The following is a 10,785-nucleotide window of genomic DNA, read 5'->3' on the forward strand; positions in this document are numbered from 1 at the left end:
ATACTTAAGGCGTCTTCCACCAAAACTTGTAAAACTTTGTATCAAATGACCTGGCCACGTGTAGGCCCATTCATTCCTTTACAGAGGTCCCCAAACTTTTTACACAGGGGGCCAGTTCACTGTCCCTCAGACCGTTGGAGGGCTGTCACATACAGTGCTCCTCTCACTGACCACCAATGAAAGAGGTACCCCTTCCAGAAGTGCGGCAGGGGGCCAGATAAATGGCCTCAGGGGGCTGTATGTAGTTTGGGGATGCCTGCTTTAGAAGTTCACAACAGCTAAAATCAGTGGTAAACTCTGTCAGAACTAGTTCCCTTTTAAAAATTTGAACCCTAACAAATTAAAATACATTTGGACAGGCCCTGGCCGGTTGGCTCAGTGGTAGAGCATCGGCCCGGCGTGCAGGAGTCCTGGGTTTGATTCCTGGCCAGGGCACATAGGAGAAGTGCCCATCTGCTTCTCCACCCCTCCCCCTCTCCTTCCTCTCTGTCTCTCTCTTCCCCTCCCGCAGCCAAGGCTCCATTGGAGCAAAGTTTGCCTGGGAGCTGAGGATGGCTCCATGGCCTCTGCCCCAGGCACTAGAATAGCTCTGATTGCGGCAGAGCGACGTCCCAGATGAGCAGAGCATCACCCCCTGGTGGGCAGGCCGGGTGGATCCCGATCAGGTGCATGCAGGAGTCTGTCTGACTGCCTCCCGGTTTCCAGCTTCGGAAAAATGCAAAAAAAAAAAAAAAACTAAACTAAAATACATGTGGACAAATACTTGGTATTTTTCAGATGACCTCTGTTCCAGGTCTCCATTAAAATTTCAGTATAAGATTACTGAAATGTATTATTCCTATGATCTCCTACCAAATACAAGTAATTGGTTTAAGTTTATTTGGGCCATTCATTTTACCTTTCAAACTTTCTGAAAATTTTATCTGACTTATATAATTATATAACTGAGGAGCTCGTGCAGTTTATTTAGGCAAATTCTGCTTATTTTATGCTTTCCAATTTTATATCTTTTAACCCAATACTTCTAAGAATTGATCCAAAGACAAATATCAGAGATGCATACACTGATTTATATTTAAAAAATGTCCCCTGTCAAAGCATTTTGCTTGTATCCATTTCTTCACAACATCAACACACACATATACACATAATACTTAAAGAATTGTTAAGCAATTTATGGTGAGAACACAAGGTGAATCTACATAAGCATTTAAATTAATGTTTGTGTTACTTTCTAACAATTTGAGAAAAGAGTTTCAATTATGCTGTATACGCCATTTTGAATGTCTAGAAAAAATATTAAGAAAACTTACACTATAATGTTAGCTATGATTGTAATTTTATACTCGATACAATTATGATTGATATTACTATTTATATGCCTTTTTGTATTTTCTACAATGAGCTATATTATTTTTATAATAAGAAAAATAAAGATTTTAAATGACACTGACAGGTTAGGTTCATAGTAAAATTGTTGGAATAATTTTTTTCCATTAAGGCCTTAATAAAAATGACAGAACACAGAGGAAAGCTTCTCAACTCTAGAGTGAGGGAATTTGAAGTGACAGAGGCTCCAACTATCTAAAGAATAAACATGATTTGACAAACCTCCCATGATTATTTTATTTTTATTTTTATTTTTTGTATTTTTCTGAAGCTGGAAATGGGGAGAGACAGTCAGACAGACTCCCACATGCGCCCGACCGGGATCCACCTGGCACGCCCATCAGGGGCAAAGCTCTGCCCACCAGGGGGCGATGCTCTGCCCCTCCGGGGCATCGCTCTGTTGCGACCAGAGCCACTCTAGCGCCTGAGGCAGAGGCCAAGGAGCCATCCCCAGCGCCTGGGCCATCCTTGCTCCAATGGAGCCTCACTGCGGGAGGGGAAGAGAGAGACAGAGAGGAAGGAGAGGGGGAGGGGTGGAGAAACAGATGGGCGCTTCTCCTGTGTGCCCTGGCTGGGAATCAAACCCAGGACTTCTGCACGCCAGGCCAATGCTCTACTACTGAGCCAACCGGCCAGGGCCTCTCCCATGATTATTTTTCCCCAACAAGATTTCCAAACAAATCTGTGACCTGTCAGCCTTGCCATGACCATGGGCATATACACAATGGAAAACTACTCAGCGCCATAAGAAATGATAAAATACTGTCATTTGTGACAACATGGATGGATCTTGAGGATACCGTGCTAAGTGAAATAAGCCAGACACGAGAAGAACAATATGATTTCATTCAGATGTAGGATGTAAAACAGAAAGCGACAAAGAGGACACACATGCAGACAAAACATCTCATAGACACAGACAACAGTATGGTGGTTACCAGAGGGGAGGGGATGGGGAGGAGGTAGAAGAGGGTAAAGGGGTCAAATACCAGGCGACTGGAGGAGACTTGGCTTTGGGTGGTGGGCACACCATACAATACACAGTTGATGTATATAGAACCGTATACATAAAACTTATATAAGCTTATTAACCAAAGTCACCCCCCCTAAAAGAAATTAATAAAATTTTTAAATAGGTAAATAATATGTTGTCTTGGTTGTTTTTCTTTTCATATTACAAATTATTTACTGGATTGTGTAGATTTTTCACTCCACAGTGGCAGAGATTATGTCAGTTTTGGGAAATCAACTGCTATTCTCATATCAATACCGAGGCAGTTTCTAACCTGCAGGAATCTTGAATTGCTCGTTTTTTGTGAGGTTTTTTTTTTGACAACCTTTCCTCCAATACAAGGTCTGGATTTCATTTTCGTGTGGGAGTCCTGTCATGCAGTCTCCGGTGGCCTTTTGCTATGACCATTACTTACTAGTTTTACTCATCTCTCTATTCCTGAATTTATTCCTTCTGGACTTGATTTCTTGTCGCTCCCAACACCTGCTCCCGCCTGATAAACTGACAGCTCTGATTGTAAATCTCGCCCTTCTGCGTTCCTTTCCCCGCGATAGAAAATAGCGCGTTCCCATGGGTTACGACGCGTTAGCAAACATCAGGAAGCCTGTCCCTTTCACTTTGGAACTCTATTGTTTAGAAATAGACATGCTGCTCCCTTTTGCTGGTAAACCTTGCCCCAGGTGACCCCTCCCCCCTTCCTTCAGCTGCCTGGCATTTTCCCCTCCAACAAACTCAATCCGGGTGACATCTCCACAAGGCAGCCAGCCACCTCCACACCCTCCCCGGGACCATCTGGTCTGCTCAATGCTCTCCTAGCGCCCTGTGCTCCCTTTCACTGGGGGCACAACCCCTGCTGTAATCACCTGCTATTATTTGTCTGTCTCTCGTGGCATTTCCCATGAATAGCGACTGTTTTCTCTTTTTCTCCACTTCATGTGCATCAAATACTCAATTAGGTATTTACTGAATTTATGAAATAAGCAAAATAGCCAAAAAAAAAAAAAAAAGTCCAAAGGAAACTGACTGCAAGAGATTTACTCTCAGGAAAAAAAAGAATAGGACTCCAATGTAATGAAGCAAACTCTAATTCTGAATACTAAATTATCAGGGATGCAAACGGAACGTCTAAAAGTATGTCTATGCGTGTGCGGGTCTCCGCACACTTCCTGTACACAGCGACACCCTGGTTGGCAGACAGACACCTGCTTTGGACTCTGACATTGCCCATGAATATTCTGATGATAAAAATCCCAGCTTTTAGGAACCAGATGTCCTTAGCAGATTTTACTCAATTTCCGTTTTTGATTTACTTCCCCTTGGAGAGTTTCAGTGCTGAAATATCATGGATATTTCTAGCTGGGGGCATATGAGGTCTATAATTTAGTCGGAGGTAAAGGACAGTATCTAGTAGAAGGAATAAGTGCTTGAGCCCATACAGTATTTTAGAAAATACTGTTACCTGTGTCTTTGGCCCCCTTTTCCTTCCCTCTCTGCTCAATCAGGACAAATACCTAAGGGTGGGAAAAGGAGGTTTACTGTTATTCATATGGAAAATACCACAAGGAATAATAAATAAGAATAAACTCTTCGTCTCCCGTACACACAACTGTCAACCTACTTTTGCGCACCCCCTGTATAAATCATTCTCACGATACTTTGTCCCTCTGGTCTGAATTTCCGGTTTTCCCTTGAAAACTGACCAGTGTTTTCTTCAATAATGGGCATGTTGGCAGACCCGTATTTCATCATGCTGTCTCCAGGAAATAGCCCCAGGATGACTGAAGCCGGGGCTCGAGTTCCGTGGTCGTCTTGGAGATGAGATTTCCGGGTGGTGCACGCACCCTTCACAAAGAAATAAGTATTTTGTTTTCCAGATAAAATCAGTACAGGCATAGTAACCACAATGGTAATATAGACAGAACTAGGAATAAGTAAACCATGCAAACTCTTATCCCCGCCTTGTGGATTCAACTGTTATTATTTTAGTTCTTTCTTCCATTTCTTTGTTTTGTCAGCTTTGTAGTCTTGAGATGATTTTGCACATTAAAAAAATAAAAATAAAAAAGACTTGTTTTACTTAACTTGACCTAATGGGTCAGGTTCAAATTTCAATTCAATTGCTTGGTAGCTACATAACCTTATTGATAATCTTATTAATTTTCTGAAGCTGTATAACCTGTCTGCCACTCTGCTTCCTTATTTGTAATAATCCTTAATGATACTTAATTGAGCATTCATAGTGTTCATGAACATGGCTATCTCACAGATTTTCAAATAGTCCACGAGCCAATCTAAGTAGAACACTTATAATAATAAACACTTAAAGAAAATGACCATGATAATAATATAATAGTAATAATAAGAAATATTTCCATATTTTTCAAGTGTCAGGCACTGCTCTAAATACATTTTCCCCCTCAGGAGACAGAAGACACCCCGATGTGTGGGAAGGCTGCCGACTTCCGGGAAAGGAAAGCCCGGTTTAGGTACCGCTTCTCCGAGTTGTCTGACCTGGATGAATTCACTTTACAAACGTGGACGCCACTTCTCAACCGCTCTTTCACAGTAGTATAAAAAGGATGACTGCTAATGGTCTTCCCTGCGCTGTGCCCAAACACATATTTCTAGTCTACATGATTAGCATTACTATCAATTACAGCCCAAAGGGGATGGAGAGAAGAGAGGGAAGAGATAATGATGTTTCAGTGGCGTGCAGGTCGGCACAGGGTGAGAAAGACGTATCTGTTTCCAAAACCCTTTCTTAATGCCTCCTACCGGGTTAGGGGTTTACTTCCGATGATCAGCCTACTTGGCCTCATTATTGGACACCACATATTTATTTTAAATATTTGTTTACCTCCCCGACCTCTCCCACTTGTAGAATGATACATTGCTGTTCCTTTAAAAGTTACAATAATGAATATTTTATGCTTTATTAAAAGGAATCTGTTGCAACTCAGAAGATCCACTTTCCGTAGAGAGAAGAAGAGTCATCCTGCTGAGAAGAAGAAAGGAATTCAATTAGTGAAAAACGAAATGAGAAATTTTGAAAAAAAAAAGATCTGGGGAAAAGAGAGAGAGAAAGCAAAATAAGAAGGAAAACAGGCAGAAGCTTCTGTGTCTTTACATTGTGTTACCACAAAAGGGAGGGGACACAAGAACACAGAGGAAGGGACGTCAAATGGGATGTAGGTTTTTTAACGCAGGTGGTAAGGTAACTAGTTAAGCAACTCCATGTCAGAATAGAAGACTCCATTACAACAAGAAAAACAAACGCAAGGAAAGGAAAGTCAGCCGTCCATCTGCATGAGTTCCACAGCCCTATATTCACACACCATCAGCAACTGGTGGAAACCACAGATGTGGAACCCGCAGATTCGGAGGGCTGAGTGAGGAGACTGAGCCTCTGGGGATGTTGGTATTCCAGGGGGTTCCCCTCATGGATATCTAGTGAATACTGTAAATCTCATCGGAGCGGGGTCAATACATTCTAGTCTTGTTCACTCTTAGTGGAAATTTTGGAAGGATCTTAGAAGGTGCTTTAGCACCCAGACCTTGATTTCCCGAGGAAGAAGTTTGTGTTAAGCATAACAGGGTTCAACTGAGCTTCTCTGCATGGCCATGGTTTGGCTTCTCTTGATGACTTTTGTCAAATTATTTAAAGATATTCGAAGAAACTTCCATCTGTTTGCCCTACTCTCTGGCACAGAGTCTGAGAGCAAATCCCAAGGAGCCTGTGACTGGGGAAACGGTCATCCCCCAGGTTGGTGATGTAACTGATCTTAAAAGCTAAGCTTCCTGACCTGTGGTGGCGCAGTGGATAAAATGTTGACCTGGAAATGCTGAGGTTGCCGGTTCGAAACCCTGAGCTTGCCTGGTCAAGGCACATATGGGAGTTGATGCTTCCAGCTCCTCCCCCCTGTCTCTCTCTCCTCTCTGTCTCTCTCTCTGCCTCTCTGTCTCTCTCCTCTCTAAAATGAATAAATAAAAATAAAAATAAATAAATTTCAAAAAAAAGCTAAACTATCCAGGTTCTTAAAATTTAGATTGTGCTCCTGGTCCTTATCATAGTTACAAAATTTAGCCTGTAAGGTGAGGTCTACTTGTTATTACTATAAATACACAGAAATTCAACTGATTCAGTTTCCATTATCTTCCTTTTGCTGTAATATATTACTGAAATACAAAAGACATATAGAAAGTAGCAAAAATAAAAACTTTACCACCTTTATTGTACATCCATGACCTTGCAAACATCTAGTTGGTCAACGTGCAGTTAATTAATATGACCTGTATCAGTGCTTATATTGAATATCTTTTTCAGATTTAGGTTTACAAAGTCTATCTTCTTCAAAACAAACTTATGCGGTATCTGTACAGAATTGCCGAATAAAGCAAAAAAGAATACGTCTTCATTGGAGTTCTATTTCAGATACTTATAACAATCTACTTGTATCTGTATAGTTTTTATTTGATCTTTAGTGGCTCAGAATTCTTTAATTACTGGCAGACACTCCTGTTCTGTTGGTATAAACAGAACTCCTAAGGTTGTGATTGAAGCTGTTTTGCGGAGATTGTATTTTAATAGCTTCACCTACATGGGTGACATGGGAAGGGTCAACGGAACATTATGGATGGTGCCCCTTTGCCACTGTGGAGACAGGTAAGTGATTTTTCAAGACACTGTCAAAGAGAACTGCGGGTCTTCTGTTGCTGTCATTATTATTTTCTATTTTTCCACCACAGGCTGAAAATAAATTTTAGAAATTGAATCTTTGTTCATTTAAATGTATCTCAAAGGATTACTTATCCCATAAGAACAAAAATATTATGTTAAAAAGTTGGAAAAGACCAAAAAAACAAATTCAGAAAGTTACATGAATAATATAACTACATCTGTGTTTTATCAATAAAAGTTGATGAGGCAGAAATTGTATTTTCTCCTGGAGGCTCTGGAACTAGTGTGCCCATAATGCTGTGATTGTATTCCTGGTGTCATGAACGAGGTTAAAGCTATATCTACAGTGTTATTCCCAGCATTCGGAATACTAATGTACCAGCGGGGGGTTATCTCTTCTAAGCTGAAAGGATTGAATTTGGGAAAATGAGAAGACTGTTGGTAATTAATCTAGTTCAGACACTTGAAAACTTTTCAAAAACAAACACTGAAATGTGAGCCAACTTTCTCTTTTCACCTAGAGAAGGTTGGTCTGCTCTGTGAGATGGACCACGCAGTCTCAGCCTGCTTGACAGATACACAAGAAGTCTCCAAGTGTGGTTCAAAAACAAACTGGAAAGCTAATTAAATGCAGATTCTCCGGCCTCCTAATCTTTGGGAAAGGGTCCAGTTATTTGTAATTTTATCTAGCTTCCTCTGTGAGTCTTGCATAAGCTAAAGAATAGGTAATATTCCACCATACCAGTGTTCCTCAAGTTAAACCATGCCCCAGAATTACCTGGAGGGCTTGTTCAAACAGATTACTTGTCCCACCCCAGAGTTTCTGATTTGTCATCTATTGAATAAGGCTGGGAAACTGTCATTTCTAACCACTTCTCGGGTAAGACTGATGATGCTACTAGACATTGTTTCACAACAATGCTTTCTCAAACTTCAGCATGCATTAGAATTCACCCGGAGATAATGTTAACACGAAGATTCTAAGTCTCTCACCTCCAGAAATTTTGCTTTAGTAGGTCTGGAGTGGGCCCTGCTTCTATACATTTCTAACAAGTTCCCAGATAATGACTCTGCTCCTGGATTGAGCACTACACATCTTGAACCCCGTTGAGTACTTGGCCTATAGAATTGCATCAATTATAGTCTCCCTTCTTTGCCCGTTCATTTCAATTTACCCAATAACATGAAAAATAGAAGCAAAAAAAAAAATGTGTTTGTTTTGAGTCTATTAGCAGCAGAGCATTCATGAGTAGATTATGTTTTAGTGGGCAGAGGCTGGCTACCTCCGCTGACCATTTCAGAGGCCCTCTGGTGGACAGAGAAACGTAATCTCATTCTTTCTCTTTTTTAACTTGTGGTTGTACTTTATTTTTTTATTTATTTTTTAAATTTTTTATTATTTTTTCTTTTTATTGAATTTATTGGGATGACACTGGATAACAAAATTATACAGGTTTCAGGTGCAAAATTCCATAATGCATCATCTGTACCGTATATTGTGTGTTCACCACCCCAAGTCAAATCTCTTTCCATCACCCTTGATCCCCCATATATTTCACTCACATGTGGACTCTAATGAACAAAATGAAATAACAAGCAAAATAGGGACAGAGGGAGAGCAGGCTGACAGCTGTCAGGGAGGGGGAGGGCAGAAAAGAAAAAAAAAAACTTAACCTCTTTCCAATCCTCTTTCTAGCTAAGAATCCTAGAGCCGTGATGGCGAACCTTTTTATAAAAACCGCCCACTTTTGCAGTGCTGGTCAACCTGGTCCGTCCCGCCCACTAGAGGGCATTCCAGGTTCCATGGTGGGCGGAGGCGGAGCAACCAAACGGTGCCGCGATTGGCCCACCACAAAAGCTATGGCCCACCACGATAGTGAGCTACTGCAAAATAATATATATCTGGTGGGGGGAAAGTTAACCAGGAAGGTAGCTTACAGAACTAATCAAGAAAAGACAATCTAATCTTTCTCCCCCCATGGTTCTCACTCAAACATGAAAGTTGGTGTATTTGGTGCAAAATGGCAAGTAAGTAACAGAGCACGTGATGAATATTTTGTTTCTGGAACATTAGTAAATGAAAGAAGCCGTCATTGTAAGGAAATAATGTCATTGCAGATGATGTATTGTCTCTCTGAAAGAGCAGTGTGTAAGTTGACTTCTTCTTCTTCTTCTTCTTATTATTATTATTATTATTATTTGACATGGTTTAGAACATTGGTTATGAGCTAAAATAAAGTTTCATTTTCTTCAGTGATGCCACTTCTCAAAACTAAGCAAATATGACCTGGTCACTTAATAAATAATATTAGTTTTATCTTTTTTCTAGAAGTTTTCAACTTAAAGAGAATATCTACCTCCAACCCCCTACATACACACACAAGTACTCACGGCAAGCATAAAAATGCAGATCTGAGTTTATAGTGAAGACATATGAGGGAAATAGAGATATATATGCAAAGTGAAAGTGAATGAAATATATTTTACAACAGGTTAAGCTGGTTTCAGCCATGAACACAATGCAGAAAATGATTTATGTGAGGTACAATTCAAAATCTCATTTAAGCCCTGGCAGGTTGGCTCAGTAGTAGCGCATCAATCAGTCCAGTGTGTGGATGTCCTGGGTTCAATTCCCAGTCTGGGCACACAGGAGAAGCAACCATCTGCTTCTCTCCTTCTTTCTGTCTGAACATCTGCCCCTCCCCCTTCTCTCTCTTTTTCTCTCCCTCTCTTCCCCTCCTGCCGCCATGGCTGAGTTAGTTTGAGCACATCAACTTTGTGGAGTCTCCACCTCGGGCACTAAAAATAACTCAGTTATGAGCATGGTCCCAGATGGGCAGAGCATCAGCCCCAGGTGGGGGTTGCTGGGTAGATCCTAGTCCCCAGGAAGGCACATGTGAGAGTCTGTCTCTCTAACTCTCCTTCTCTCACTTGGAAGAAAAAACTCATTTCACTGTCAGAACAATATGCAAAAAATGTATTTTAGAAATGAAAATACTGTAGAGGAGTGTCAGGCTAATATATCTGGTTCGTCTCACAGCTAGTTGGATTTATGACAAGATTTTTAGGTATGGTACCTAACTTCATTTTCAGAATGATTGTCTATAAGATAGACATTTGGGGAGTTGTAGCAACACTCCTCTCATTTTGGAAGAGGACCCACTTCCATGGTGTGGGTCATATTTGAGACCAGCACCTGAAGAGTGATTGGAATTAAAAAGGTACTCAGTGTGTGCTTCTTATTATTATTAAAACTCTCCCCCTCTGCTATGACTTCTTTTTAAAAAATTGATATAGATAGATGATAAGAGTATAAGTGTATATATGTATACATACATATATACCATATATATACAGTATGTTTATATATCTTGTGTATGTATATGCAGAGGTACTATTTACTCTATTTGAATAAAAATTTTCTATTTCTGTCCTATGAATAAGAGCAAATTCAATTCAGTATAAATACTGGTGATTAAGAAAATTCTAATGTGAAGACAGACATGGGAAAGGTATTTCTGAAATGATACAGGTATGAACTTAAGCCCTCTTTGCATAACCTATTGCATTTACATAAGTAATAACCCTTCATCCTCTAAACTGTTGTTGCAGAATGTCTAATATTGTATTTACTAGATAAATGGGATAGGTTTTAAAATCTGCTTTGTAAACTTCTAGGCACATAGCGGTATGCAGTCAAATTATC

Source organism: Saccopteryx bilineata, chromosome 9 (genome assembly GCF_036850765.1).
Source record: "Saccopteryx bilineata isolate mSacBil1 chromosome 9, mSacBil1_pri_phased_curated, whole genome shotgun sequence".
In the NCBI taxonomy this organism is placed as follows: domain Eukaryota; kingdom Metazoa; phylum Chordata; class Mammalia; order Chiroptera; family Emballonuridae; genus Saccopteryx; species Saccopteryx bilineata.